A 6,932-nucleotide genomic window follows, 5' to 3' on the forward strand; every position below is an offset into this window, starting at 1 on the left:
ACAGCCTAAATTACAAAGAAGAATTCTGCAAAGAGTCAATTCTTGGAGACGCACTGTGCAGAGTGATGCACAGAAATGTTTACGTCATCTGCCGTTCTTATATGTTTGACTTTGCACTGGATTAATTTCCATGAAGGGATTTTTTTGCTTGGTTCACAGTATTCACTTTCCTGCATACTCGCAAAAGTCGTTACTGTACTCGAAACCTCTGAAAGTTAACTGGTATATACAATGTGGTGATTAGGCTCACATTCACGTCAGTTATGCTGAAAAAGTGGATTCGAAATTCATCACATCAGCAGTGATTCCATTAAATGACTGAGCAGACAGAGTGTGAATGGAACTTCATGAGGACATATGTGTTTTTTTTTGGAAAATTCGCTGCTTTGAAAGGTGATGAAGATTAGACTGAAGCAGTGACAGTGATTATCTTTATTGCTTGTTCAACTGGAAAACATGACTGCTATTAACCGTGTCCGTATTAACATCACGGTTCTTAAGGCTGCCTCGGTGCATCGGGCCAGTGGCGCAATGGATAACACGCCTGACTACGCATCAGGAGACTGTAGGTTCGAATCCTACCTGGCTCGCTTGCAGGTTAATCCCGCTTAAAAACCGATTTTTTTAAAGCCGAAATAAGGTATGAGCTCCCCATCTGCAGGAATGAGAATGCCTTCATTACATATCCCTGAGAACATGAGAGTCAATGACAGTGATTATCTTTATCGCTTGTTCAACTGCTAAACATGACTACTATTAACCATGTCCGTGTTAACATCACGGCTCTTAAAATGCAGCGCGTGCGTTGGGCCAGTGACGCAATGGATAACGCGCCTGACAACGGATCAGGAAATCGTAGGTTCGTAATCCTACCTGGCTCGGGGGAAGTGCAGACTGTTATCAAGCCTAACAACTGCTTTTGCTGAAGCCGAAATAAGGTATATGTTCCTAATCTGCAGGAACGATTATGCCTTCATGAAATGTCCCCGAGAACATGAGAGTCAATGTTCCAGCGTCATCACAGGAGGGAAGCCGAACAGTCGTACACGTTGCTCATGGGCACCTTTCCATTTCATAAAGCCAGCGATCGAATAACTGTTGCTCGCGGTGATGGTCTGCTTTGAGTATTTTTCGAAACTCTTTGGCCGGTGGAATCAGAGAAGAATGAAGGGTAAACTGTCCAACTGATCTTTATAGAGTGTGAGTTCCAGAGTCTACCACCCGCTGACTGATAAAGTTTTCCTATCAGTCTATTCAAAGCTTTCTGCATTTTATCTGAAATCTACAAACCCTGGTGATCGATCAAGAGCAAATGTTTCCTTCAATCTGTAATTCCTTGCTCCTCATTATTTCGTACACGTCAATCATGTCTCCTCACAATCAGCTCTGCTCTGAGAAAAACAACATTTTGAAAGTTCACTGAAATTTCTTGCCTGTTTTTAACAGTTCGGTGAGTGGAGTAGTCCCACTACTAACATTCAGCACACATTTTCAGTAAAAGCCACTCAATCCGGGGAACCGTAGTACTGCTCTTTTCGTCAACAATGTGTAAAAGTCCCCTGTAACTTTCGATTTTGCATCCCGTGGGGCTATTTGTCCGTGTTCAACGACATATCCCAGGAAGGTGACTTTAGCTTTGGCAGATGTACTTTCAGCTAGGTTTACAAATAAGTTTGACTTCCGAATTCGATCAAAAAAGCCCGATAAATGCTGTAAATATTCAATCCATGAGAGACTGAAAGTCACCAGGCACCATATACACCAATCAGTTGCGTATTCGGCAATTACCCTGTCAGTTAACCTCTGAAATGTGGCTGAAGTGTTTTTCGTACAAACGTCATTACTTTAAATTTCTGCAGGCCAGTTGGCGTTATAAAATTGCCTTTGATCTTTCTGACAAAGTTCACTACCAGTTACCTTTGAGGAAGTCCAACTTAGAAGTGTAAGTTGCTCCTCCAATCTTTTCCACACAGTCCTCTAACTGCAGATATGTCTTCGCATCAGTCTTTCTAACAACATTGATTTTGTGATAGTACACACATAACTGTTGGGTCTTATCTGGCTTTGGCACCATGATGATGGGTCAACTCTATTCATTGAAACTCACTTCGGTTATGCCGTTTTGGTGCATACGTGACATCTACTTATGAACTTGTACAACTTTAAAGGGTTATACCTGCAAGGATGTTACAGAGTCAGAACAGCATCTCCTATATTTACATCATCTACAATTAGATTATTAATTCCCAGTATATTTCAGCAGATCTCCCCATGCAACAGTAATAACTCTTTCGATTTTCTTCTGGAAGATAACTGAATAACTTTACCATTTTTGGACAACTTTTGCATTGTCCAATTTTATTTCAGGAACGTCCAATGCATAACTCCCTGACATTGGTTCTTCCCAGTGTGTCGTAGTCAATACCACATTCTAATCTTGCGTTCGTTCTCTGCCAAATTACCGTTAGAGCATATTCCCATCACATTCTGTGAGATTCCTTCATGACTGGAGTCCCCATCAAGTAGCTAACCTCACTCAATTTCCTCTTAATTTGATAAGGTCTTTTAAACCTTGCTTTAAAGTTTCACCGATTAATGAATTTTAAATAATTGCTTTGTTCCAAGCGGCTCAATTGTGATTTTTTGATTTCTCATGCACTTCCTGCTTCATATTTGCTGCGATACGTTTTAATACTGTCTCGACAACTCCCCAACATTATTTAGTTCAACTCTAAAATTTGACATATCATCCAAATGCGTGGTCTCTGTAATCTGATTTATTAATTTTTCCTTAATAAATTTTAATGGTCCTCTTACTTTATGCCCAAAATTGGTTTCAGATGGACTTAGTGTGGTGGATTCTTTTGGTACATCTCAGATCGCAAACAGCACTGACGCAACTCCCTTATCGAAATAATCTGGCTACTCCGAACCATAAAACCTCAATATAGTCTTTAATAATTGACGTCACCTTTCCAGTGCACCCTGTGATTCTGGATTGTACACAGTAGATTTAAATCGTTTTATTTCCAAGCTATCTATACACTCCATGAAACGTTTGGACGTGAAGTTTGACCCTTGAGCTAATTGTATCTCTGATGGTAGTCTTCATCTAGTTTTTTAAAAAACCGGAATTCGTCCACTATCCTTTTAGCTGTCATATTGCATGATTGAACAACATTTGGAAATCTCGTCAATACATCCTTTTTCTGTTAATTAATACTTATTCCCATCTTTTACTGGATGTAGGGAAACTTCACAATGAATGAAGACACTTATGAAAGATTCCTCGAACGCTGGGATAGATATTAAAGGTGCAGGCTTTATTGTTTCCCATGGTTTTCCTATTATTTGAAATGTATGATACGTCTGGCAAAATTCAAATGCATTCCTCTGCAATCCAGGCCGTAAAAATGTCTTTGTATTTTAGCCTCCGTTTTCATCACGCCGAAGTACCCTCCAATTTGTGGCACATGCGGCACTCGCAGCACCACTTTTCTGTACCCTACTGGAAATATAAATTCTGCCCATTTCTCACTTGCTTGAATATGTGTTGCTCTCCACTTCCTCCTTAACATATCATTTGCAAAGTAATATCACACGGGGATGCATTCATTCTCCTTCCAAGTACATATCTTCTGATCCAACTGCTTTAATTATTCATCTTTCTGCTGTAACTCAGTAGCATAGTAGAGCTGAATATACTTGCATTATTAACGCTTGTCCCATGCTGTGTGCCACTTACCTGACAAAAAAAAAGTGTAATCATATTTCTGCTTCCATATCCGTGCCTTTTGATTTGTCCTGCTTCAGCTTGTGACTCTGTGATCGCGTTAAGACACAATCTGGGAAAATTCCTTGATAAACGTCCTGCATTGCTGCACTTGCCTGCATCTCGACTGGCTTTTCATCTGGAGTAGGCAGCACGCTTACTGGTGATTGAGCTATATCATTTGCAAGCACAAATTGTATTCTTGGAGCTGAGAGTTTGTCCAGACCTCCCACCAGAAATTCCCCACTCTTTCTGCCCACTCTCTCCTCAATGTACATAACTCAGCAATTTTTCGTCCCACCATGAATTCCCGTATACATAGTTCTTCGGGAGTACATATTTCTCCCTCCTTCTGATTCACAGACAAGCACGATCCTGTGTCCCTCAATATTGTTCCCTCTCTATCGGCTACCTCTGGCCAAGGTAAATGAACTTTAACTTTGCAGGTATATTATTAAAGCAGATGTGGCACTTCCCCCTTACCAACCTCAGATCGGCTTGTGCACTCTGATGCAGCTTTCCACCCTCCACTGTGTTTTCTATTGCCATGCCAACAAAACATCCAGGCTTGTTTCGTTTCCCTGCATCTGACTTTCCAGTGCTTTCCCTAGTTCTCCAACACTGATTTCATGTGGCCTACTTTATTGCAATGAAAAACTCAGAACTTGTTCCCGTCAAGAGTTTCCTATTTACCCTGTGATAAGTTATCCTAATGATTTTCACAGAGATTTAACTTTCCCTTTCCACGTGAGGATTTCTCTTTGCCCCAATTTCTATCTCTCAGACTTAAAATGATTCTGGAAAGCCATCCTTGTTTTATGGACTATTTCAAAACAATTAGCCATTTCAGCTCCTAACCTTGTCGTTTTAACAATATGCCCTTCCAGAGTAAGCTTATCTTCAGCCTTTATCTCCAGCCTTTTTAGGTGAATTCCTTTAATAAATGCCAATTTCTGAAGTTCAAACCCTGTCCCCCTTTCTCTCTGCTCTGCTGCTCTCTCTTTTTCCCTCTTTCTACTTCAAATCGTATCTCAAACTGCTTCAAATCTGGTGTCCTTTCCTTATCTCTCGAGTCTAACTCAAGCTGCTTCATTTTCAAATACATTTTCACCATCTCTACATATTCTCATGGATTTTGCAGCTTAGTTAAATGGTGAGCTACTGCGGTAATGATCTCTCCTTTCCTCACAGAAAGAGGCAAATACAACCCCAGAATTACGTCTGCTATTCCAGAAGCCCGGCCTGAATTATTTTTTGTAAAACTACCAACTTTACATCGTCCATAGCACGACAATTCTTTGTACATAAATGAGACATTGCTTTCCCAATCATTGCCTACCCCAATCCAAATCAACACCCGAAATAAAGACGCAAGCACCTATCAGTTGCTCTTTTAATCCATCAACTACCTCCCAATTTATTATGGACGAGGCTAAACCATTCAAAACGTTATTAAGCAGACAACACAGACCGTAACGTTATACTTTTTCGTTAAGCGTACAGTGAAAATTACCCGAGTAAGCTAGTTACAAAAATTATTCACAAAATGACGGATTGAAAAACAAAAGACAGAATATAGAATATCCACAGAACTTAGTCTATCCAAAGTAGACTTACTTATGCTGTTCTGAAAATACACAACAATCCTTCAAAAAAGTACCTTAAAAACAGTAAAAATGAAACAGAAGCTTACAGTTAAAAATTAGAAGGGCAGAAGGAGAGAGGTTAATAGTTAGTGCACCACTGCTGCAAGATCTAAAAACCGAATTCAATTTTCCAGAATGACCATTCCTTTTCCATTATGCAGTTCATTTCTAAAACATGAAATCTTTGGCCTTAAGCCTCAGCTGTTTACGGAGAAACGAAAGGCCTCACAGTGAACACTTTCATCTCTGTAACACTTTATCCGATTCTGAGCCCGAACTGTTTTAAAATGCCTTTGATAAAAAAAGATATCAAGAGACATTATCATTGAGAAAAAGTACAGCTCCGTTTCTTTTTAAAAAAGAGAACATCTTTGTGAGAGCCCAGTCCGTCCAAACTATCTTCATAAGTGAAACTCTTCGAACAGACAATATCCTGGTAAATCTGTTCTGCACCATTTCCAATGCTATCACATCCCTGCTATAATGATAATTGCAGAAAGACATACAGTACTCCAACTAGAGCCGATTGAGCAAATGAAATTAACAACTTAGAAAGACACAGAAACTGCACTTCTCCACTAATGTGACTTTTACACAATACTGCCCCGTGGAGACAGTGAGAACTGCAGATGCGAGAACTCAGAGCCGACAGTGTGGTGATAGAAAACACAGTATGTCAGGCAGCATGCGAGGAGCGGGAGAGTTGATGATTCGGGCATAAACCCTTCATCAGGAATGAGGTTTGTGGCCTTGGTGACTATAGATAAATGGGAGGTTCAGGGGCTTGGGGGCGTGATAGTTGTGAATGCGTGGAGTAGATAAAGGTGGAGAATAAGATACTAGTTGTGACAGGAGGTGGAGCGGGTAGGTTGGAAAGGTGATGTGCAGGTCATGAAGGCAATGCTGAGTTGGAATCATGAAACTAGAATAAAATGAGGGAAGGGCGAATGAGGAAATTGGTGATCCCATGTGGCATCAAGGGAAAGATGAGGCCTTCTTCTTTCAGGCGTCAGATGTTGAGGGAATGTCACTGAAGGAGGCGCAGGACCTGCATGTGCTTGGCAGATTGAGAGGGGGAGAATGAATTTCATCAATGATGAGCTTCTAACTGCATATCCAAACTATCATTATGAACATGTTGTTATATCTTTGGAACAGTATCTAACACTACCCCGCCTGAGGAGAAGGCGAGGATTGCAGATGCGAGAGATTAGAGTCAGGAAGGATGGCACTGGAAAGCACAGCGGTTAGGCAACATCGGAGGACCAGGAGTGTCAATGTTTCCAACATTCCTGACGAAGAACGTATGTTCGAAACATCGACTTTCCTCCTCCAAAGATGCTGCCTTACCAGGTGTACTTTTCCGGATCCACACTTTTAACTCGACACCACCTCAGCTCAACTGCATAGGAAAATTAAGATGCACCTGTCACCACTCAGTTAATTCTTCTGTCGCATGCGAGACAAACTGCAACATTCATTTCCCCATAAATATCAGGTCATTCAGATCACTG

At 40.8% G+C, this 6,932-nt stretch overlaps 1 non-coding gene across 1 annotated transcript; it reads left to right on the top strand.

Annotated features, from left to right (window-relative positions):
• The first annotated feature begins 517 nt into the window (after positions 1–517).
• On the top strand, positions 518–590 carry trnar-acg (transfer RNA arginine (anticodon ACG)). The gene has a single exon. It is a non-coding gene; the product is annotated as a tRNA-Arg (tRNA).
• The last annotated feature ends 6,342 nt before the right edge of the window (positions 591–6,932 follow it).

Source organism: Chiloscyllium plagiosum, unplaced genomic scaffold, assembly GCF_037043375.1.
Source record: "Chiloscyllium plagiosum isolate Xiang-an unplaced genomic scaffold, Cpla_swu_hap1 HiC_scaffold_45, whole genome shotgun sequence".
Classification (NCBI taxonomy): Eukaryota; Metazoa; Chordata; class Chondrichthyes; order Orectolobiformes; family Hemiscylliidae; genus Chiloscyllium; species Chiloscyllium plagiosum.